At 43.5% G+C, this 25,791-nt stretch overlaps 1 protein-coding gene across 1 annotated transcript in view; it reads right to left on the bottom strand.

Annotated features, from left to right (window-relative positions):
- The window catches only part of LOC142766947 (uncharacterized), a 94,182-nt gene extending 69,742 nt beyond the window's left edge, over positions 1 to 24,440 (bottom strand). Inside the window, exons 1-2 of the mRNA XM_075868145.1 lie at positions 24,335 to 24,440; positions 14,382 to 14,492 (exon numbers count right to left, since the gene is read on the bottom strand). The gene's annotated coding sequence lies outside the window, so the exon portion shown is untranslated. The remainder of the gene's footprint in view (positions 1 to 14,381; positions 14,493 to 24,334) is intronic.
- Between the last annotated feature and the right edge of the window lie 1,351 nt (positions 24,441 to 25,791).

Raw genomic sequence — 25,791 nt, 5'->3', positions numbered from 1 at the left:
GATTGTCAGAGAAGCTTACATGTGCTCTGTGATGGAGTACAGATCTGTTTGTCAGGTGATGTTTAAGGGCTCGAAAAGCATCCTCCTGTCATGGGCCTCATTCGAATTTCTTCTCTTACCTTAACATGTCCATAATCGGTGCAGCCTTGACGCGGAGTTGGGTACAAACTTTCGCATGTACGATGGAATTATGAGAAACACCTGCAGCTGTTTAACAGACGTTCCCCCAGGGTACTTGGTGACAGCTTTATTTTTTTCAGGAAGGGGTTGCGAGATCTTGAAATATGCTATACCCGAAATAGGACATTGTCGTCAAGCCAAACTGACATTTTTCCCGGTTAAGGCGGAATCCGGCACCATGCCACCTCTCCACAACGATGCGGAAACTCTGCAGGTGTTCTTCACTTACCCCGATAACAAGAATGTTGTCTAGGTATACAACACAGGCGTAGTCTTTCCGCGAACCCAGTACTCTTTATGGTGCGCTGGAATGTGCGCGGGGCCACTAAAACCAGATTGGCAAACGATTAAACCCGTACAAGCCAGAAAAGGTACAAAAAGCCGTCATCCGCCAATGGTCTACGGCGGAGTTGATTTGCTAATACCGCGTTTCTATACCGAGAGATGAAAAGAACCTTGGATTTTCTTGTGGTATCGATGGCATCGTCAAAACTCAGAAGTGGGTATGGGTCAGGTAAGGTGTTTACAGCTCCGTGTAATCTACACAAAATCTTGGACTTCCGTTCTTCTGTTGGAACGACCGGCTGGTACTGCCCAAGTGCTTGCAGACGGCCTCATTATATTGGCGGCTAGCGTCTCTTCTACTTGTTCGGCAATAAGGGTCCGCTCTCTTTCTCTATATCACCGTAACGGCACCGACAGTGGCGCATGATTGTTAGTAGGTATACGATGTTGATCGATTGATATGTGGGGTTGAACGTTCCAAAACCACCATAAGATTATGAGAGACGCCGTAGTGAAAGGCTCCAAAATTTCGACCACCTGGGGTTATTTAACGTCACCCAAGTTTGAGCACAAGGGTCTACAACATTTCCGCCTTCCTCAGAATTGCAGCCGCCACAACCGCGATTTGATCCCGCAACCTACGTATCAGCAGCCGAGTATCTTAGCCACTAGACAACCGTGGCCGGGATGGTATACGATGTTGAAGTATGCTAGTACCGGGAAGCAGGAAGGCGGATGGCAGTGATATTGCAGGAATGTGGCGTCAAGCAGTTTTCTGTAACTAAGCTGCCTGTCGTAAGAGAGCCTGGATGTCTTGCTCGGCCGTCTACAGATGGAGTATTATCGCGTGAGCCGCATTGTAAAGCTCAATGATGACATACTGTCTGGCTGTCGGTGAGGGCGAGGCCATGTCACAAGCATGCAGGAGGCGTAAGTTGTCGCACATATAAGCGGCAATGTCTTCCGTTCTGGTTTGCCTGCGCGCCCGTATCTTGAGTTCTACGAGTATGCCGCTGAAAAAAAACAGGGGCTCTCTGATGAGGATAAAAGCACTAACATGCGCGTTTACTTGAGAGGTGTTGCACTCAAGTGGTGTGAAATATGCATTCAGGAAGACAGTGACGACTCTTGGAGTCAGTGGAAAAAGAAAGTTTTGACTGCGTTCGGAAGCAATCCAGAACATAGATGGAGTACGGCACTTAATTTGAAGTCCAAGCAGAGCTCTCTTGTCGAGTACTTCATTGAGAAACGCCATCTTTTGAAGCTATAGCTGAGCCTTTACATCCATCTACGGCCGTAGTAGCCTTAATAACGAATGAATTATACATTGAAGTATTAAAGCAGGTGCAAATACGGTCACCAAAAACTCTAGATGACCTTCTAGAGTGTCTTCAAAACATACCACCAACTTCTGAAACGAGCACAGCGGCTAATTCAAGCAGCTGTTTCAGTCAAGCAGCTGTTTCAGGTGGACTGGTCAAGCCGCAAGCAGCGAAAACCGAGCCACTTTTCAAGTAGCACGGTTACTTGACCTGGTTCACTCTAAGAGGCCGAGTGAATAATATCGACACTGAAGCTCAGAAGAATTTGACGAAAAAAAACTAATAAGTGAGGGTGATCAATCCCATCTGATGACTCCAAATGAGACTGTTCGTTTAGGTTTCTCTAGCCTACATCACATTCCCGTCAAAGTAGGAAACAATCCAATGATGGCTCTCATAGACAGCGGTACATCTGTGTCTATTATAAATGCCGAGATGGTGGATGCACGTCGCGTGCATAGTGGAAGAGTGCTACCGGTACAAGTCTATGAGGGATAAGTAACATTCCATAATCAGTGGGCCTTTGTAAACATTGAGTTCCAGGGTCAGAAAATAGATAGCGAAGTGTTGATGGTAGAGGGGGTTACGTACGACGTTTTTGCTATCAAAACCAGATAGAAAGAAATCAAAGACCAACGTATACTGGGACAATGTGGTTCTAGTTGTGGCCATAGCAAGGAACGAGACATATCAAGGTAGACAACATAACCTACGAGTTGTCAAGTGCGCGGAGGATTTCGCAACGACCTACCCTGAACTTGTATGCAGAGAAAGTTATCCTTAGGCGATGAAGTTATACAAGGTTCCTTTCAAACTCGCTGACAAAACCGTCATCCGAAAATCAGCGTACAATATGTCAATGGAGCGAAAGAATCGGCTCAAGAAGGAGTTTCAGGAGATGCTAAATACTGATATCATACGATCATCGGTTTCACCTTTCGCTTCTACCATGATGATCGCACTGAAAGAAAATGGAAAGAAGATGGTTCAGATATTGCACCGATTGCAGGGTTCTCAATCGTCAGAGAGAACTCACACCATTTCTCATGCTGAAATCGACAGAATTGTAGATCAGACTGGTGGTTGCCAACTTTTTCCTGACGATTTATGCAAAGGCTTCTGGCTGATCCCACAAGCCGAAGAAACAAAAACGTACGCAGCTTTTATCACGCCATTCTATGGCTACGAGTATAACCGGCTTCCTTTCCGTTGCAAAACTCTCCAGCGTGGTCCAGAAGATCATGAACGACGTGCTAAAGCCATTCCTTGGTGCTTTCTGTATTGTTCACAAAGACGACATATTAGTCTTCTCCGAAACAGAGGCTGAGCATCAAGACCATCTGTCTCAGGTGTTAAAACCCTTGAGCTTGGTACATATTAAGGTTAATTTTAGGAAGCGTGCATTCTTTCAACAAAAAGTTGTGCTTCTTGGACGAGTCTTCGATGGGAACACAAAAAGCACGAAACAAGATTCCGTCGATAAGAACTCCCATTTTAAGAAACCATATGACGTCTATTCACTTCTTGACTTTTTGGGATTGGCAGGACATTTCCAATATTTAACAAAGGTCTTTGCTGTCAAAACTGGATGGGTCACACGTTTATTACAGAAAGACGTTTCCTTTGAATGGAGTGACGAATGTGAGAGAGCCTACCGTGACTTGGTGCACAGAATGTCTTATGACGCTCTCCTACGCCTTCCAGACTTCACTTTACCCTTTGAATTGAACACTGACGCCTCAAATTCTAGGACTGCTGCAGTGTTGTATCAAAAAATGTATTGAAGCATCCCGCCGACAAAAGCGACACGTAGTAGGTTACTACAGAGAGAGAGAGAGAGAAAATTTATTAGAAGGCAGAGAGGTCGGCCTGAGCTAGTTTGCTCTAGCCTGCTACTCTACACAGCGGATAAGGGAAAGGGGAAGGAAAGAGGGATGAAGGGTGTTGATGGGGACAAGAAGAGGTGGCGCGTATGCACAGTAGCCACTTAGCATAGTACCCTACAGTCTAGTTTCTAGTTCAGTGCTTTTTATAAAGTCTAGAACAGCCTTTGTAGCAGTTTTTGACACTGTTTGGTCGTTCATTGCTGACAATATCTGACAATATGTGGCTTTCACTTAATGGTGTTCGTCCAATGCTTGCCAACGTTGCAGTTAGCACTTTTCTTTGCGCCAAGTATATTGCACCGTCACAAAATATGTGAGCTATCGTTTCGCGCACTTGGCAGCGTTCACAATTCGGGCTGTCCGCACGGCCGATTAGGTGGGTGTAGTGGCGAGTGAAGGCGACGCCCAGGCGAATTCGATGCAGTATATTAGCATGTCTTCGACTGATTTTATCTGGAATACGAAAAGATATACCGGGGTCTGTTTCCCACAGGCGCTTGTTCCGGTGATCTGGTAACGACCAGTAAGTGGCAGCGCATTCGCGCATGAGTGATCTCAACAATGTGTTGACGTCACTCCGCGAGTACGGTACTTCGACGTACATAGGAGCGTTGTATATTGCCGCTCTTGCTTCGCTATCGGCTGTTTCGATGCCAACCAGGCCGCAGTGTCCAGGAATCCATTGGAGTGTAATCAAATGATAGCTCCTGTGTGTTAGGTCAATTGCTTGGACGATTCCTAACGCTAACTGGTAAAGTTAGCCTCTTCTTGAGCAAGAATAGATAGCTTGAAGCGCTGATTTTAAATCAGACAGAATCGTTCATACGCGGTGCTTAGTCGTTCACAAGTTTTATGGCTTCTTGTATAGCGACAAGTTCTGCAGCTGTCGAAGATGACCTATGATCTAATTTGTACTGTCAGGAATTACTGAGTTGAGGGATCACGAAGGCTGCAGCTGAGGCGGATGAAGTTACGGATCCATCAGTGTAAATGTGCACAGAGTCGCTGTATCGGTCATCTAAATGTGCCAAGGTGGGTTGCTTGAGGGCAATATAAGAAACACGTGACTTATACGAAGTTCCACGTATGTCAAGGCACACCAGCGGTTTATTCAATGTTCATGGAGGCACTGCAGGGATTACGGCAGGTGCAAAGCCTGAAGGGATCATGTGCCTAGGCGTATTGAGGCATCGCGAATAGGTACAGCCTGGTCGGTCCACTTGTAGCGAAGACAACGGGTGCTGTGCATGTCGGGTCAGCAGACGAAGGTGCACTCGAAGAGGCTCACAGGACGTGTAAACCTGTATAGGGTAGGTGCGTGACTCCTCTATAGTGCCAGAGGCGGACGTGCACCGCGGCAGGCCAAGGCATATTCTCAGTGCTCGTGCCTGAAGGCTCTCTACAGTACGAAGGCACGTTGCCTGCATGCTGGAAAGCACAGGTGAGCTGTACCTTATATAGCCCACAAACAATGCCTTGTATAACTGAAGAAGACTTTTCTCCGAAGGACCCCATCTCAGTCCTGCTATAACACAAAGAACATACACAAAACTGATTAGTTTGTTTCGCAGCACAGTCACATACTTTGACCAGGACAGGTTGCGATCAATGACGACCCCTAAATAGCGGTGGTGCTTTACCACGGGAATCACTGCTCCGTGAGCGAAGATTGGGTACCACGACATTGATTTCTTCGTAAATGCCAATGCAGCACATTTTGCTATGGAAAGTTCCAGGCCCTGACGACGTAAGTACTTAGATGTTATTGATGTGCCTTGTTGTAGCCTTGCTCGCAGTTGTGGTCGCGTTGCTCCAGATGCCCATATGCATACGTCGTCCGCATACGCACTGATTCTGATAACGTCGGGAAGCTCAGCTTCAAGGCCAATGAGTGCTATGTTAAAAAGCATGGGGCTCAGCATGGCGCCTTGCGGAACTCCACGGCTTACGAGGTGCCTGGCCGTGTCACCGTCGGATGTCGACATAAAATGGTACGTCCCTATCCATGCGTGTAGTCGGCCACCTACGCTGATGTCTTCAAGTGCGTCAAGAATAGTCTCGTGGTAGACGCTATCGTACGCGCCCTTTTATATCTAAGAAAATGGCCCCTACCAATCTCCGATGTTGTCTTTCCTTTTCAAAAAAAGAAACTAGATCTACAACACCGTCTATAGATGACCGGCGTCTACGGAAGCCATTTATAAAATCTGGTAAGCCGACATTATTTTCCAGCAGCCATTCTAATCTTGCCAGCACCATGCGTTCCATCACCTTACCGATGCAACTAGCTAGGGCAATAGGTCTATAAGAAGACAACTCGTGTGAACACTTGCCTGGTTTCAGTAAGGTCACTATGCGGCTGCACTTCCAACTCTATGGGACTGTCGGTGTTTCCCACGTAGAGTTGTAGAACTACAAGAGAGCCTGCTTTGCTTCCTGGCTCAGGTGATATAGAGCCGAACAAGTAATAATAATACTACAGTTACACGTTCAAGCCATTCTAAACTAACAACACTACAACAAAAAAGGAAGCCGTGGCCATCCTGAAGGCCATTGAGTACTTTCTTACGTACCTGGTTGTTGCGAGAAATGATTGTTCACCGAACCCCAGGCCCTCACTCATCTCCTAATTATGACCCATACTAAAGTACGTATTAGTAGATGGGTGAATTACTTGCAATAATTCCACAATAACATCTCGAACCGATCAGGGCCACTTTTAACCGATGCAGATGCTCTATCAAGGTTGATGCTACGAAGCAACGCAGAACAATCCGAAGAAATCAATAAAGTGAACCTGTTGCAAGCTCCGAACAGCTGGGTTTTACTAAAGTTCGGTATCAAGTCCCACACAAACTTGTTTCCAGAGTCTTTTATTTGTACCACGATAGCCTAGACTCTGGAGGGCACGACGGATTTCGGCGCGCCTACAACTAATTGGTCAAGATATTTACATGACCTCATATGTACAAAGAAGTCTGTCAGTACGTTGGTTCCTGCCCTGTATATCAAATACAAAAAGTCTAGGGTTGCTATGATACTACCTTGCCACTCGAACGTGGCTTTCGAAGTAGTTCACCTTGATTTAACCGAACTAAAAAAAACGCGAAAGAGTCAAGAAAACGCAAGCTTCTCTTCTGGCCATAGATCAATGCATGATGATGGTCGCGGCACGAGCAGAAAAAGAAGATGAAAATAGCGTCATAACCATCATCTAAAGAGACATGTTTAAGGCTATGTGGTCAATCGTATGCGATAACAGCCCTGCGTTTAAGAGCAAAAAGCTAGTGAGATGGGCTTATGATCACAATGTATCAATCAAGTTTTGTGCTGCATACCATCCCGCAGCCAATGGGCTGGTAGAACGTGTCATAAGGGACGTGAAACAATACATCAAGATGTACGACAGTTTTCCTGGTTGATGAGAATCTTCTTTGAAGGCCGCCGTGAACTATCATAATCAATCCTATACAAGTGGCTTGGGGTGCACTCCACAGTACCCTTCTTCACTAGAAACTCCTATTCTGCGGGCAGACCGCGAGCTGGGACTCTTGGAAAACATCAAGATCGTCGAGGTGAGGCAAGAAAAATCACAGAAGGAGAGATACTGAAAACGAATGAAAAAGAATTTCAGCAAGAGGCATCGATCAGACATGGCAGACATTTAAGTCATCGACCTCGTACTGGTGAGGAAATGAATAACAGATAACAGTGCCACATTTTACAGTCGTTAGTCTGTGACCAAGACAGTCACCCAGAACGAAATTTCTAAGACTGTCTGATACACTGGTGAACGTGGATAAGTTGAATGTGCTTCAATTGAAAATATCTTCAAATATTACCCCAGGAGTGGTAATTAAAAGAAACCGAGAAGCGTGAAGCGGTATGAGCCTTGGTACAGCCCAAGAAGAAGCACGAAAGCCAGGGCGGGAAAGAAGGAAAGGATGAAGTTAGGAATAAAGCAGATTAAAATGGACGCCAGTTCCATACTGAGGCTATAATGCTGTTCCTTCCTTTCTTCCGTTCTTTTAATAAGCACTATATATATATATATATATATATATATATATATATATATATATATATATATATATATATATATATATATATATATATTTGTTGCATTACTAAGGTCACTGCTTCGCTAAATAGATAGCGTTGAAAAGTATTGCACCACCTGTTGCGCACTCACTTGGTGCATTTGGCCAAATGAATTATAATTTCACTAAAATTGCACTCTGCTACATGAAATACGGTCAGCCAAAATTCAGCACATACCATTATTGTAGGAGCAGATAGAATAAGAGGGAGCCATTAAAGAGCTTTGTACATCGCCATGTTTGCCTCTGAGACCAATGATGTAAATATTGTTATGACATCTGGTCTATTAATAGTCTACCACGCGTTTGCCATCTAATAAACAATTACAGCCTATCATAATTATACCGCGACGATGAAGCGCTACTTCTAATATACATAAATAATAACTTATCATTTATGTCCAGAACTCATGCCTATTATACGCTAGCAATTCTTACGCATCTTTTTTTATACAGCTGTATTCCGCCAAAGTATTACAATGTAAATCGTGCTGTTCATGATATGCATGCCATCATTCGCATGTTGGGACGTGTGATCTATATTCTTCTGGCAGTCCCGTCAAGGATCACCACTCTTTGTGAATACCATACCAATGATACACTATGAATGAATAATGTGAGTCATGACATACATGAGCTGCATCGAATAGCTTTACTGGTGCTTCCTTCGCTTATATTTGTCTTATAATGGCGTCTCCCCATACCAGTCATAGTGTATATTACGCTAGTGAGCCAATCAAGATAGGTGACGAGTGTGACATGCAATTTCTGCAGTTTATGATATGAATGGCATGATTTTTGTGTTATACCTGCCATTTATATATGCTCGTCATAAAAAAATCTTTGTCTTGCCAGTATTCTGCATGCGCATTATTGCCACTGCCACGAGTGCCCAAGGCTATGTTATATAAATTGCATTTTACACGATATGCATGCGAAAACTTACACGTTGCACGTAACTTTCGTACGTAATACTCTTTTCATGTCAAGTCAATCTCTATATAAATGAAATTAACAATTGCCCACAAGAGCACCAAAACTGTGGTATATATAATATGCCATTACTTTATAGTTATTGCTGGCGATACTTTCACACTATGCCTAACGATTTCGACATGCGTCGCATTAGAAAAAAATCCAACAAAACACAAACTCAGATTTGGCTAGATAGATAGATAGATAGATAGATAGATAGATAGATAGATAGATAGATAGATAGATAGATAGATAGATAGATAGATAGATAGATAGATAGATAGGCGCGAAGTTAGAGAAGGTTTCTTTACTGGTTTCGATTCATGGAGTAATAACTTACATAAGCAGACCGGCATGAGAGAAACTGGAATAATAATTGAAGAACATGGTACATTAGCATGAAGAGAATAATAGTACACTCCTAACTTATACGCAATGCTTTACCAGCATTGTCAGTATATAGTAAACATAATTACAACTTTAACATTTAATACAATCATTTTGTAGTATTTAGGATGAGCGTAGGAAACCTATGTAATTAATATAGGTAGTCAATTGATAGTAGAAACAATATAAATCGCAACAACCTAAGCAGCCAGAGTAAATGTAAATTGCCTGTGGAGTGCAGAGAACTCACTCTTGTAGCAACATGAGACCATGCATTATGGGAAGGGACATTACGATACTCTTATATATCTCATCAGCCTTCGTAAACGGGTCTGGAAAGGTGATTCATCGCGGCAGCATTACTGGGAAGGATGGCGTGAATAATCAGCCTGCTGACTAGTTGCGTAGGTAAGAATACGACGCCTATCATGGCAGCGTTGGTGTTATTTGCTTTAATGGTCAAAATTTTGTCAAAAATTTCAAAATTCATTTCAAACATTTTTTCTTCCACTTTGCATACTCACAACAACTTGACAATACCGAAAATTTTCTAGCTAATTCTAGAATGCCCGACGCTACTTGCCAACCCATATGTAATCGCTTTTTGATCAACCCGCCGGTGAAGGGGCAAGAACTACAGAATCTAATGAGATTTATTATGAAATAATTTATTCTTCAAAGGCATGAGCTAATTTTCACTTTTCCCATTTTCTTCCTTGACTAGCTTTAACTCTTGCTAAGGAGGGCAGCTGCTTGAGCTTCGGAATAAGCACCCCTAGGTGACTCGAGTGCTCGGCGGCAGCGCAAAGGAAGAACCATTCTCTGGTAAGCAGATGTTTTATTGAAGCACTCAGGGCATCTGCCTGGTTTCAAGTCCGAAACTCCACATTTCAGATCACATCCAAACATCATCTTTTGAAACCTCAGTCAAACAAAAGGTATCCAAGCAAACAAGGTACATATTCGTTTCACACCAACACAACCAATTGCACGAACACTTTCGTGATAGGCACGGTATTGGTGATACCGTGTATGTCATCTCATCGCAATTTACAACGCATGACGGCAAATATTTTCTGCGCCACACAGGCCATGACACTCTCTTCTACGTTATTGCACGAGGGTAGGCCTTGACGTCTACCAGTAGCCTGCCCCAGGCTCTACCTCGATCAGCCCACGCACTAAACATCTCTTTGAAGAAGCCGTCGTACGAAAGGTAAGAATGTCCAGGCCCTGGCTACTGACGACATGCGCACGCGACAGTAAGGCACTGCACTCTCATCACAACACTTAGAAATAGCATGTAGCCGGGTGCAAGATCTGCCGCCTGCTTTGGAGGCCGTGTTGTCTTCAGAGAGTGATTGCACACCCCATCCATTAGTCTCATTCGGCCAAGTGAAAAAGCTATTCCGTGTCCCTAAAACATTCTCAAAAGGCACACGTGAATGCCAAACAGTCAAATTGACACCAAATTACCGCGTGCCACCACGCTTGTGTGAGACTTTTAGGTTGGTTCTTTACCCTTTTGTCCCAAACGAAGAACGGCTTTGACGGCTCCGCTCGTCAACTGCATAAACGACAAAGGCGTCTTTTTATCTCAGCGTGGGTCTTCCGTGCCCCATTGTCTCGTACAGGCATCACTATTTCGTTGGAAGTGGTTCATATGGCTGCACGGGAGCTCGCTTAGCGCTTTGCAGCCCCCGCATACAATGCGCTGCACAACGGTACGCTGAACCTACATACGTCATACTAACTGCATGGTTGCTTGATCACTTTCGTGGACTGATTACCGAAAATAATTAGCGCTATACACAGTTTTGTAGGTTGTTGCCTCGCCAACATTTTGCGCATGTAAGGAGACAGGTCTGTCAACAAATTTAAGCCAATGCAAATTCGTAATAAAATTGCGTGACACAATTTCAATTTGCAACTGCTTTTATTGCTAAAATATAATTCCTGCTTCACTGTGACCAGTTTTCGTTGTAAATTCATCGATTTCATCGTATGACTGGCAAGGGTCAGAACCTTTGTTTTCCACTGCTATAGACAGCTCTCTACAGACCAAGCTGGAGGTGTTGTAGCAATCATTCACTTCAATTTTATCACCGGAACGTGTTCCCCATATCATGCAGTAAAGTTTGCCTGTGAAAGGAAGTATCAATAAGCAACGCTAGAGGGTATACATGAGTTTCTCCAGGATGGTGTCTCTGCAACAGTCGCAGTAAAGGAGCCTGAAGGAGCAATAAATATTGAATAGATATCCACAAAACTGGTACCTCTTATGTGTGGCAGTATATGGTAGTGTGGTAGTATATGGTAGTGTGAGTTGTCATTATAAGTTAAGTTTCACGAGGAAATTTTTTGTTGCAGAAAGGGCATTTCGAACTTAGTGGACGCGTGTGAAACGAAGTTGCTTAATAATTTACGAAAAAATACCACTTTCAAGAGTTACTGCGAAATAATTTTCCCGTGCATTCTAGGTGCTAATCTTTCATGGCTATGAGAGGTTTGTGGTGTAAACTGTGGCAACAGAAAAACGAAGTCACGCACCGTTGTTTTCTTCGTACCTTCTTATACCCTCGCTTACTCAGCTTCCTGACCACACATGGAAGACGACAGTGAGCAGAACGCAGTGGAAAGACTAAGTGAGCTGAGAGTAGCGATTCCCTCCCCATCATGCTGTTGTCTTTTATCTCCGTGCATCTGCACGTCCCGAAAACTTAATTTTTTTTCTTAAAGTATTTTGACAAGGGCAAATATATGCATATGTTTAAGGTTTCTTTAGAACAAGCTACATTTTTCGCTAAGTAATTAATACAGAGGGTGGTGTTTAACGTTTCTACAATAAATTGTGAAAACACTTCGGGAACGAATGAAACCAAAACGTTGCAACAATATTGTGGCAGAGCACTGAAACACACAATCGCACCTTTCTGGTTCCATTTTTACAATGGAGCTTTTCAAGCAAATTTATGGCTCACACATATTCGTCTGCCAAGTTTTGTTCTTGACAGAGCTAATGTTCAGAAAATTAGTTTTTGTTTTATGCAAGAAAACAAATTTCCGCACAGAGCAGGGTATTCTGTAGTAGTAAATTTAGTGATTTTGTACCAATTATTAAGCAATGTTACACCATGTATTAGCTCCACATTGATGTATGATATCCAGCTAAAGAAAGAATTCTGTAGTTAACCATGGGTAGAGTCAATTAGGTTTTTATTAGGTCGGAGGAGCCGATGGAACTCAGTACAAGGCAGTAGAACCGTTTTCACTATTTTTTTTGCTCAATTTCTGTGACAAATCGCAATTCCCATGAACTGTAGGGGGGGGGGGGGGCGCTTTGAAATTCAAGATGACACCCACGCGAGAGTCAATCCGCTTTTTAGCATAGAAACAGACCATACGTGTGGATGTATCGCCTGTTCTACTTCCGCTAGGTGAAATTATTGGCTGCACTGAAAAGCATATGAGACCTAAATAGTTTCCGAAAGCATGGAAAGAACGAGGTGGTCGTAACTAAACTATTTCCACCTTTCTGAAATAGAATATTTCGACTCCGTTACCACGCATCAGCGATGTTTGCTGCTGAATGAACACTACTAACCAAACTTATGAAGTAGGCTCAACATATTTACTGAAAGGTAGTGTAGGGTAATGTGTACCGAACTGGATTGACGGGTTTGCCGCAGCAGTGGGACACTAACGAGTAGCGCCGTCGCTGCTGGACTGGACTACCACTTTAGGGCGGTAAAGGCTTGCAAATATATTTTGTCATCACCTGCGCACTCAAGAACGCGTAGTTACTATTTCAATTAGGCAGAAGCATTAAAAATACATTCAGTGGAACATCTGCATAGACGTGCTCAGACACAAGCAGTGCGTTATGCACTGCACTCAAATTTCTTATTCTTGAAGCGTGGCTGAACATCAATATCAAAAAGAACACACAAGATTCTTTTGCGTTGAAATCTTCGACGTTACGAAGATTCATCGAATGCTAATGGCGCTCGGTAAGCAACAGTGAAGTAGACAAGTAGACATGAATATAGCCGAGGTACATGAACCACATTTCATTGCCGTGACTACACATTGGATTTCTGAGACTCAACCGTGTTGGTGGCATGCGACGCTCTATAACATCATCCAACATTGCAGAACATGAAATCTACTGAGAAAAAGTATGCATTTATTTGGCTCTTGGTAGGCATATTAGATACAATCAATGTCGCTTACGATCTTAAAAAAACAATAGCGCTATTGTAACAATCCTGATTCTTGGCCTAGTTAGTACTTGCTTAATGACATGCTTTGGCCGCAAATAACCCAAACACAAAGTAAAGGAACACACGACAAGCCCAAGCGACATGGCATGGCTACATGGCACGGCGTGTGAAATAGACTTTGATGCGATGCTTCTTCATTATCAGCTGTTCGATCATCGTCGCTGTCACTCTCGGTGCCTTGTCATTTCTCAGAAAATTTCTCACTACATTGTGCTCTCTAACTGGTGAACAAGCTGTTCCTTTTCAGCGTACTGGTTCCTAACACAAAAGGACGCAACACGAAAGGGCAGGTGGGCTGAGCGATGAAAGCTACCTAGGTGAAGCGCTTCATTTAGAGTGTTTGCTGTACAGTGCTCTAGAGCTATTGTGCAGCAAGTTCATTCTCAAAAGAATGAAACAACCCTTGCACGATTCATAACCACACTTTTCTGGCAATGCTCGAAGCGCCAAGCATAAATGTATGGACAATTAGAAATTGCTGATATACAGAACAATACAGGTGAGTCCTGCGACTTCCTGCGTTCAATGGTATGATAAACCTGCACTACAAGAACACTGACGTATGGTACAGGCGAGTAAAACGGTGGTTTTCACCTGGAAAGGTCAAACGGGAACGTTCATCTGACTTTGGTAGTTAGAGGAATCCTGAGAAAGCTGATAATTGTACCCTGTGGGCTGCTATCGTAAGTACGATTCACCTCATATTTTCGCAAAAGCTTCGTGCCTGGCAGCAACGAATCAGATTTATCATGTGTCAGAGCGACCGATTTGATAAATGATAGAGGAAACATTCTGTCTATTTCTTGACAACGCGTTAACACTCAAGCTACTACAACCTAACTAGGGAGTGACTGCGTGGCGCTGCCATTGTGTCGCCTACTATCCCACCTAGTAGCCCACTGCCGAATGCTGTTTGACAACGTGAGAGTCCATGGATGTTCCGAATATTAGGGAAGTACTCACCATCTACAAGTGACGTAAACGTAAGAGTTACGCAAGTGTTTTTAGCCACAAGGACGTCGTATTCGTTCCGCAGACCGAAAAGTGACTTGTCGGCGTCTGGTAATTCATTTGCTGGAAGAATAACAAAATTCGTGGTACTCGTAACAAACACACCTGCCGTGAAACACATATCAAATTTGCCTATTAAAGCTTTGATAGGGCTTAAGGTTAAGGTTGAGGATGTTGTAGGTAGCCGGTGGATATAGCCTTGCATAGTTTGCAGGCTATTTCTCCCCACAACCCCGGTCGATAGGCCTTTAGGATGCGTAAAGTAAGGACTTTATGAAGCCCCACCGCGGTGGTCGCAGTAACGAATCCCGGATGCGGCGGCTGCATTTTTGATGGAGGCAAAAGTGCTGTAGGCCCGTGTGCTCAGATTTGACTGCACGTAAAGAACCCAAGGTAGTTGAAATTTCCGGAGCCTTCCACTACGACGTCTCTCATTATTACATGGGGGTTTTGGGACGTTAAACCCCAGTTATCAATCAATCAATCAAGAATTTCATGAAGAGGTGGAGTGATAAGTACAATAGGTGTGGGCAGAGAGCGCAAACTTGAAAAGGATGTATTTGTTGAAGCAGCGCACAGAAGAAAACAAAAGCACGCACACACATAAATGACACCAACATAAGCGCTGTACTGCAACTGATAATTTATTCTCGAATGAGCCTGCTCATGTAAAAGAACATGCACGTGCGCACTGATAGAAAAGAAAACTACAAAAAATATAATAATAGATATTAGTAATATATATAGGTTCAATTATACATTTTTATAATACAAATATACTAATATTAACTATAATAAATTTTTGGAGAAGCATTTAAAACACGCGCTGATGAAATGTTGCAAAACAGAAACAGTATGTGGTAACATAGTAAGGTATCGGCGAGCTCTTTCGTTACCGCGCCTATAGAACTTGGGTCACCGGTGACTCATAAGCGCCGCGCGAAAATTTAAAAATACCGGCGCTCTTATGGACTGGCTGCGCCATCCAGCCCATTTTATAAGCACTAATCTTCCATTTCCTGTGTAGTTTGTTTTTTTTTCCGCGCGATGGCAATTTTTATCGCCGGTTCAAAGTGCGCCGTTCGCTTGTTTTGTTTACGAAGATGGTTGACGATCCGGCCGCCGGACCCTCGCTTGAACGACTTCTTTCTGGCAATTGAATTTTTTCACAACTTACAGCTTTTTAAAGAACCATATTGTGAGGGGCGACTGACACATTTTTCTTTCTACTCGTCGATTTCAATTGCTGCGATTATTTCTTTCGTTTCAATGTTGCGATCTTTGCGCACAACCCCTGTACTAGTTATAGTAGGAGTACAGCCACAATCTCTTTAAAGGGCCATTCACCAGGCTCTCAAAATACAAAAAAGCGCAATATTCTCTCCTGATATATCTTGTCTTTCTTGCAAACTTCTGTGACGCAGACAGTAGTTGCCGTGGCGTCTACAGCGCAATTGCTCTCGACTGATCCATATACGCGAAATAGCAAATGTGATTTGTTTTGTGCACTGCCTTGCCATGCCGTCAACCATCCGTTCTTGTCTGTCTCGCATGATAAATATCGTACATTCTCAACCCATCACACTTCATTTAGTGTGTTAACAACTGCGCAAACGGCGATAACAGCACGATGCCGAGAAGCACGATATCCTGATAGGCTTTAGCGCTTTGTGTTGATTGATTGATTTGTGGGGTTTAACGTCCCAAAACCACGATATGATTATGAGATACGCCATCGTAGAGGGCCCCGGAAATTTCGACCACCTGGGCTTCTTAACGTGCACCCCAATCTGAGCACACGGGCCTACAACATTTCCGCCTCCATCGGAAATGCAGGCGCCACAGCCACGGGATTCAATCTTTTGACCTGTGGGTCAGCAGCCGAGTACCTTAGCTACTAAACCACAGCGGCGGGGCTTAGCGCTTAGTGTTGACATTGTTGACGTGCTACTTGGAATCAAGTGGCGAGGAGTATGCATCGTGTGTACGAAGGAGAGGAGAAAATCACCCCCTCGTATTTAAACACAGAATGGCGAGTGGCCCCTTAATAAAACGACACATTTCCGGCAACTTTAACCGTAATGTGATGATTGTGCTCCGTTGAACGTGTTTTCTGGCACCTGCTTGTCTGACCAATGTAGACCTTATTACACGTCCAAGAAATCTTGCGCCTCTTCTGAGCACGTGACGTTGGGGTTGCTTGATTTCACATGATTGCGTGTTCGCACATGGAATTTCAAAGGCCGGACCATCGAATTATTGCCGAGAACACTGCGTCAACACTGGCCTTTTGGCCTATTCTTCGCAGACTGTCCGAAATGGCGTGCATATAGGGTATCACCACTGTGCTCTGCAAGTTTTTGCTAGCGGCAGCATTTGTTTTCTTTTTGTTTTTGTGCAAGCATTCAGCGGCAGAAGCTAAGAGATTGTTTGGATACCTTGAGCGCATCGAGAAATAAACTTTGGTAAAATGTGGCCGCTTAAGCCTTCTCGGGGCCGAGCAAGGAATGGTCTGAACAACCGCTAGGGGCGCACGTAAGCTCGCTTCTACTGCTCAGTACACATTGTAATATCCGCCTAAGAAAGACTCCTAAGGTCGATGTGTGGCATTAAAATTTTTACAAAAAATTTATTGATTTGAGTAATCCATGTGTACTCTACATTGTGTCCTGCTGAAGACGTGTAATGCGCTACCACAAAAATCAGTAATGTCTAATCACGAAGTCTTGTTTTTGTGCATTCGTTTTGCACCAAGGGAACATATTCGTCTGGTTTAGAGGTAGTACGTCTTTTCCCTTTGTAGAAGCATGGGTGTGTAGCGTAGTGGTGGGGACCCTCACTTTTGGAGAATGACGGTACGGGTAAAAATCCCGGCACTGGAAAGAATTTTTTTGTGAATTTAGTAATGCCTCAGATATGATCGGACTGTCCAGACGCTCGCGGCGCCAAAAACAGCGCAGTAGCTCGGCCGCAGCACCCTACGAGTGCCCACTCTTTACGCAAGTACGTTTATCGATGCTGAGCCCCTGAGGGGGATCACGTGGTCATTGAAGCTGGCTTCGCACATGTGCGGATATTATTTTTGGAGGGCGCTGAGGATGCATGAGCGGGCAATTGCTCTGTTTACAAGTTTTGAGTGCGCGGATTGGTAAGGAAGGACGGTTTATTGCCGCTTGGTTCATAAGCCAAGCAGAAGTGATCAGGCAGTACGTATACCTTAAGGTCTAAAAACTTAACGTGCAAAAACATGATATATGTATTTACAAACATGTAGTTTTTCACTACAAATGAGCAGCTCGTACGCTAAAAAAAAAGACGAGAGGCGCGAATCCTACGTGGGCATTGCGTTAGATACCGCAATATGAAAGTGCTTGTATTCCCACTTTAAAATCACTGAAAATTATATGCGTGTCAAAAAAAGTAAAGATGTGATCATGCACAGCGGGGGTGTAGACGACAGTGCCGACGCCAGGATTGTGAGTAGACGCGACTAAAATGTTCTTCATTTGAACCTCTAGTCAATTGCTGACCTTGAAGAATATTTGAGTTTCCTGTCATGCGCCGCCAAATAAATGTCAGACAACACTGGCGCTGTGCAAGAGCCTATAGAAATTACAATATTTTGAATGCAAACTTAACTTTCCCTTGTGGCAAAGGTAGATTGCAAAAAAAATTGCCCGCAGCTTCCCTCAGGGGAACACTGAGGAGGATGCGGACCATATAATTGGTTAATGGGGTGTTAAAGTGCGACTTACTTGGGTCGATGGCTAAATTGGTTAACGTGGTTGTGAAATGGGGTGTTAAATTGCGACTTACTTGGGTCGATGGCTAAATTGGTTAACAAGGTTGTAGGAGGGGGTGTTAAATGAGTGAACACGTACACACGTATGCGAAAGGGCGGCGCTGGTCGAAGGGACGTCGATCATTGTGTTTGTGGATTCGTTGGAATTCATTTCACCGCGACCTTGGACGTCGACGCGCCGTACAAACCAACCGACGAGCGGCAACTGAGCGAGCGAGCGCCGACCTTGAGTATATATACAGCACGACGGCGCATGCACTGTCAGCTGTTGAATGTTCTCGAAGCGCGACGCCACATGCGCGTCCACTGGAGAATCAGGAGAATTGTAGATGTCGAACGCGGTGTGTAGAGGAGGAAGGGTGCACAGATGGTGGAGGAGTGAAGCGCGCGCAGTGTGTTGAGGAGGAAGGGATGCACAGATGGTGGAAGAGTGGGCGACGGCGCGACGGCGCATGCGCGCGCGTCAGCTGTCGAATGTTCGAGAAGCGGTGCGGACGGCGCACTACAAGGCGCGAGTATAAGATGCTCCGCATCTAAAAGCCGCGAGGAGTTTCTTGAATTGACGGCTGTGAATACCGGCGCGATTTCGTAACTTCTTGACAACCTTCCCGTTAATACACTCGCCCACATTTGTCGTGAGGTGATTGTGTGGAATACTGCAATACCAGTCTGTTATGCCAGCAGTAATGAGATGAAAGGAGTGATTTGATTTCTTCGCAATATAAGCGGAATGGGCAGCAAAGAGAGGTGTGCAACTACTATTGCCCATCGCTCAGTTATGTTTATTGTGTGTGCCACCAAACTTTGCAAGTGTCTTGAATGGAGATTTATTAGATTTCTGCTAAATTTCAAAGCAAAATACAAAATCATTTTATAAATAAAAATATATTCAATTGAACTTTTCTAAGGAACATTTGTGAAAGAGACTTGGCTTGTAAATTGGCGTAATCCCTTGGGGTTATTACATGTGCCGAAAGTATTCCGGGTAAACGTAATATTCAAAACTACGTGAGTGACCTCATCCTTCTGGATATTACATGTGTCTAATGTATCCATCCGAACAAAATTTTTTGCATGTACCACTAATTAATGATAAAATTTAGATATTTGATTACTAGAACTTTAGGACTTTTTTAGAGAAGCATTTTTGAAAATATATAATTCTAATGACATCATAATTTTGCTTAACAATGGGCACACGCTAATGAATAAGTAGTAACAAAATGCTGAAATTGATGGCTAGAGTGTTCACAGAATTGATCTTTTTTCGACAAAATATAGTGTTTGGAGAAAACTCCATTTATACATTGTAACAGCCCAAAGACGACGAACGGCTACTTTGGCGTGGTGCTAAAGGAAAGAAATGACAAATAAGATCTTCTGTCTCTATCTGTGTAGGCATGTTATATCGGTGCAGCCGACAAAGTTCGGAACACCAGCATGTGCATGATTTTGACTTTATCCTGAAGTTCAAAAGACAGGCTATATTTTTCGATGTGCGATGTGAATGAAGAAGCGAATGAGTTACCTAAAAGTTTCACAACTTCTGAAGTTTGTGCGTTTGTCACTGAAAAAGCCAGGAAGATGTCGGAAAAGCTTGACCACCAACCAACTGTGAAGAGAAGGCTGAAGTTCTCCAAGCTTCAAAAATCCATCATGCGCTCACTTTCAAAAACGTTGTCAATATTTTTGGCAACAAACAAGATTGTTTCGTTGATTCATGTCTAGTGAAAATGCTCCAACCATAAGCAGCAGTACACACAGCAACACCATGAATTCTTGAACGGTCTTCTTGCCATCAAAGGCAGCAATGACCCAAAAAGGAGATAGCAAAGCCTGATTGATTTGATGGTGAATCGACAAGACCGGACACCAGAATCAACGTGTACGCACACGCGGGTGAGGGCAACTCTTGGCAAGAATCCAGTGAGTGCACAAGAAACATGCGTTCGTTTCTTACCGGTCTGACTCAAAAGAGGTACAAACTTTACTACGATGGACACGAGTACGATACAAGCGACAAATGAAAATGAAATTACGTAGCAGCTTTTCACAAGAACCGCATTGACAGATGAGACCAAGGAATGTTTTTTGTTTGTTTTTTTACAAATTGCCAACAGAAAGGCCCTGAAGTAGTTTTATGAAAAAAGGCCGCTTCTTCAACTGCAAAACCGGTACTTCCCGGGTCCGTGGTGGTTCCTGTTATTAGTCACGACCTTAATTAGGAACATGAGAGAGAAGCACAAGAGCAATCTGCAAAAACTGCCAAAATAACTTCTTGTTCCTTTCTAAGTCTAAATGGAATTTCTAAATTGATTCGAATTCCTAAAACACATGTTGGCGAGATTGCTATCGCGACAGTGCACCTTGCAGGTCACGCGACGCTAGAAATTGGCGGGATCGAAATGAAATGGTGAAGGTAATCTCCCATGCCAGTAGCGACTAAGAGTGTGTATATTCTGTGCATCCAGATTCAGCTGAAACAAAAATAACTAAAAAAGTACACTGTGCCGCCTGACCACAAAATTTGAGGTGTTTTCTAAGGGCTCTTAGCTTTCCGTGTAATAGAGTAAAGGTAAATGGTGAAGATGTTGATGTTGTACTAAATAGTGGGGCATCTGTGCCATGAATGAGGCTCTTGTAAATAAGAAAGCAACTGTTGGAGAGAGTCAATACAAGTACAAAATTTTAGTAGGACGAGAAAAATTTATGACGAATGGCTCAAAAGAAGTGTTTCTTTTCAAGGCCAGAATCCTGGAATTGACGCTCTCGTAGTAAAAGGGTATGACTGCAAACTTTTGCATTCTTGGCATTACGTTAAACCCCAAAGTTAAGATCCTGAAGATAAATCTTTAGTGGAATGAAGAGACTACGGCAAAGGAGCCGTGCGCCCCTTTAGGTATCGATGATTGCCCTATTACCTCTGAAGACGACATGCGCTGCAAGTTCCCCGAACTTGTCCGCTCAAAGAACTATCCACTGCAAATAGAAGAATGTTTGGTTCCTTTAAAGCTGAAACACGTTGGACCAGTCTTGAGAAAGCCTCAAAAATTGTAACGTAAGGAGAAAATTTGGTGAAAGAGTGAGATCCAAAATATGTTCGATGCTGGTATATACGTCCGTCGGTGTCTACGTTAGCCTTACCACTTACGCTGGCTCCTAAAGAAATGGATCTTTTAGACTATGTACAGACTACTTGGATCACCAAATGGCCCTCTTTGATTTTCCAGTGCCAACAATTGACTTAATAATTGAGAAAATGGTATGTTGCAACCTCCGTTCCCGAATAGAATTTTGCAAAGGATTTTGACAGGTACTCGAGGATGACTCTAGAGGAGGACCAGTCAAGGAGGACTCTAAATTGTGCACGGCCTCTGTCACTCTTTATGAAGTATATTGGTACACTCCCTTTCCTTTCGGATGGAGGAACAGCACTGCCTGGTTTCAAAAGATAATAAAAGGGGGTTTGAAAGTCTTTCTTGCAGTGTTTTGTAATGTTTATGTTGGAGTGACTTTAGACTATTCATAAGATAACTTCTCGCACTGAACGTCTGACTGCTGTTTTGATTGCACTGAGTGAAATTGATGTGAAAGCTAATTATAAGAAGAGCGACTTCTTCAAGGCAAATAATAAACTTCTTGGACGAGTTCTGGTAGTATTTACTAAAAGCACGAAGGAAGAGTTCGTGGAGTAGATAAAGCAGATGAAGCAGCCAGATGATCTGCACAGACTCAGGTTTGTCCTTGGGCTTGCCGCAAACTTCGACACTTCGGCAAGGATCTGAACGTATTGCAGCTTTTCGTATACATTTACGAACGCAGAGCCTAACTACAACCCAACGAAGAAGATACTTTCTGTTGTTCTAGCAATATGGTATTTTTGGTATTACATTGAAGTTACGAAATCCAAACTATTCATCATTCTTATGATACTTCCTGAACTGCTGATTGTGTCTCAACCAAAAGGGAGAATGGTCCACTGGATCAGTGCCATCCAGCAGCTTGACTTTAAAGTCACACACACAAACGGACAAGAATTATCAGATGGCGATGCACCTTCTTGGCTTTGTGTAATCATTAGCTGTAAGAAAAAGGAAAGATGAACTGACTGATACTCTGGGAAGTCACAGAGAAATTATTGCCCTTTGGAGTAAATTTTCATGTTCCAGTTACGTTGGTGCAAAACGCTCTTGAGCTGTGCCATCACCGCCCACATTCAAAAGGAGAAGATGTGTATTGGCGAAGCCATTACAAATTGAGAAGGTGATTTACGTTGCCAGAATGAAGAAGAATGTTGCCTATTACATCAGCTCCTGTCACAATTGTCAATTCAACAGGGCTGAATACAGACACGAAACGGACACTATGATATTTCAACTTTATGCAAGTGCGCCATTTGAAACCGTTCATGTTGACTTCGCTGAGCTAAAAAAAGCGAAGGCGTAAAGAGCACTCAGTCTTTCTTAGTTTGCGCTGATAAAGGCTCAAGGATTGTTGCAGCTAAGCCAGGAAGCGAGATTGCGCACACCGTCATAACACTGTGGAACAGAGAGAGGTTTAAGAGACTGAAATGTCGTGTGTCTGACCATTGGTTGGCGTTTAGGAGCCAGGAGCTTGCAAAGTGGCCACAAGAAAAACATCACTCTCAAGTTTACAGCCCCACACAACCCGCCAGCCGACGATCTCACAAAACGAGTCATACTAGAAAAAATAATACATAAGCGTGTCCTTTGAATTTAAAAGAGGGTGGGAATGTTGCCTAGAAGCAGCAGTGTCACATCACGGTAGATCCCATACAAGTGCTTCAATATGTAGTCGCAAGTATGCAGCCTTCGGGTGAATTGGCGTATTTGCCTTCAGACGACACGTTGGGAATCACGACAATACTACACCTTGAGTAGACCATGAAGACTGCAGCGAGCTAAAAAAAATACAGGGAATTTCTTAAATGAGCGTTTCACAAGGACCGCAACAACAAAATCCCCAATATTACTCCGGTTCTAGTTTTGAGACGAAACGACTATGGCAGTTATAGTTCTTGGGACTATTTGCCTCGTATCTGCATGTTATCTGCAAATGTCGTTGAAAGACGATAGATTGCGTGTGGAGAGAGTGAACAAAACATTTATTTGATGTTCTGCGTAAGAAAATCGGTGAGTGATATTCTGGACGCGCTGCGTTAGAGTGCCTCGAGCGTGCAGTGGAGGCGAACGAGGGCATCAAGACACGTCACACATGAGAGATGAGGGCCATGTCGCAGGTTTCTTAGAAAAACAAAGCGCGTGCCTCTGAGACGGGCGTGCACGCCCATCTTACAGGTGATAAGGTGGAGAACGCAAGGAGACGGTAGGTGCCACCACCATGTCGCCTTAGTAAAGCGTTTGAAACACTCCCCATTCCTTGCAAGTGTTGCATGGTCAGTGCAGCGCGATAAGCGCTAAGGTCCTTAAAATTACTTATGTGTGCCTTTTCTAGTAAAAGACGTCGATTCAAAATATATCCATGTTTTTATAGTGCCCCATTCATGCGCAATATTTGCTTTTTAATTGACAATTGCACAAGCAGGAGCGCTCAACCTTGAACAACATTGGTGGGCGCTGCGGATGGGGTTGGCCATTTGTAGTATCCTTTTAGGGTACCGTTAAGAGTAGACAAACAGACAAAGAAACGGACAGACAAACCAAACTTTTTCCGTCGAAGGTTCCTAAGAAAGCTTGTAGTCTTTAAAAACTGTTCACTGTGCTTATTTTCTTGGATTGTTGATTCACCTGTGTGAACGTTCATATGCGCAGTACATTTATTCGCTGTTTACTAATGATGTACACAAAGCTTGCAATGAACCAATCAACGCAAATACTTGTTGGGGATGGCTCAGCCTTCCGATTATCAAGGCACGTAGGATGTCGAACGCTGCATATTCACATTCACGTTTGAATTTGTGAAGCTTTAAATACGCACATGCTAACGACAGCTCCTGAAAACATACTTTGTAAACACTGCTTTGATATTACCTAGGAGAAGCAAACATGCAGTGCGTGCAATTCCTGAGCAATACGTAACTGACCTAGTCAGTGCATGATGCATGCAAACTATTAATACGTACGTCGTGGGGCAGCCTTGAGGTAAATTTTAGTTATACCCTCAGTGTTCCAATTCCCCACCGTCACTTCAACATCCTTTGTTCTGAAAAGTGGCAATGTAGAAGTAAAATGAACTGTGTAAAAATAAATGAACGTAATTCACGAATATAGATGAATACTTTTTCTAATGAACTTCGTGGAGTTTAACGTCCTGATAAACATATAATTATGAGAGAGGCCTTAGTGGAGGGCTCCGGAGGTTTCGAACACCTGGAAATAATTAACCTGCACATAAACGTAAAAACTGGCGTCAAGCATTTTCACCTCCATCGAAAATGCAGCCGCGGCGGCTGGCATTCCATACCGTGACGTACGAACCAGCAGATGAGTGCATTAGACGCTACACTAAAAAAAAAAAGAGCGAGTAAAAAGGGTGTCTTTTTGTCCCACAACAATAATATTCTATATTGCGTTCCATCCTTGCGCTATCGCCCTGCACCCGGTACATTCTGGTCACGATCGACATGCCCATTATTAGGGTTACATTGCATTCTCGATAGGAAACTGGCCAGCGCCGAGTTTTCAAAAAAGGAAGCGCACGCAAGCCTGATGACGATTATTGTTGTGGGACAAAAAGACACCATTTTAACTCAATATTTTTTAGAGTGTAGATCTTCGTGATGAGTCGACTAATATTTGTAGCATGTTTGTCAACTTATTACGCTGAACATTCAGTAAATTTCTGGGTTACCGTGAAACGCTAAATCAACGAAAAGATCTGAGTGCACACTGATTAGCAAGCCAAGCGTTGGACTATGATAATATTAAGATACAGTGTTTGACTTCCTGATATTGAGCAACGCCGTTGCGAAGGGCTCCTAAAGCCTCCACAATCTAGTGTTCTTCAACGTGCATGGACATCGCACCGACAACCGAGCGTTCCAATGTCATCGCTATTGAAAAGGGGCCGCAGCGGCTGGAGGCATACCCGGGACGTAAAGGGCCGCAGTTCTGCGCAGTAACCAGTGCTCCGCTGAGGCTGACTACGTGAACCTTGTCGAAGTAGCAAGAAAATGCATTAATCCTAATATTTCCCCTATGCTACTAATTACCTGAATGGTATTTAGCTCCATGAACCATCATTGACTCGCGATTCATTGGCGTGTTGCTGCAGCGTGTGCATAGCAAGCCATTCATACAAAAAAAGGAAGGTATATACGGGACGTATTAAATAGGAAAACTTTCTAATATGACGTAAAACTCCACTTCTTTCGCAAAAAGAAAAAAACGACAACATGACCGCCTAAATGCCTACCAGTTCACTCGAAAAATTTATTATTCATAAACAATGCATAATTTTCATGCCGTATGACCTCTGTCGTTGTCGAATGAGCTCTCTTAAGCTGTGCGTTACGCCTAACAGCCAGAAAAAAAAGTGTTGCACACTCACCATGGTGACTAGAAGCAGCGCTCATTGACG

The sequence above is a fragment of the Rhipicephalus microplus genome, chromosome 7, assembly GCF_043290135.1.
Source record: "Rhipicephalus microplus isolate Deutch F79 chromosome 7, USDA_Rmic, whole genome shotgun sequence".
In the NCBI taxonomy this organism is placed as follows: domain Eukaryota; kingdom Metazoa; phylum Arthropoda; class Arachnida; order Ixodida; family Ixodidae; genus Rhipicephalus; species Rhipicephalus microplus.
This window is presented reverse-complemented; position numbering and strand designations above follow the sequence as displayed.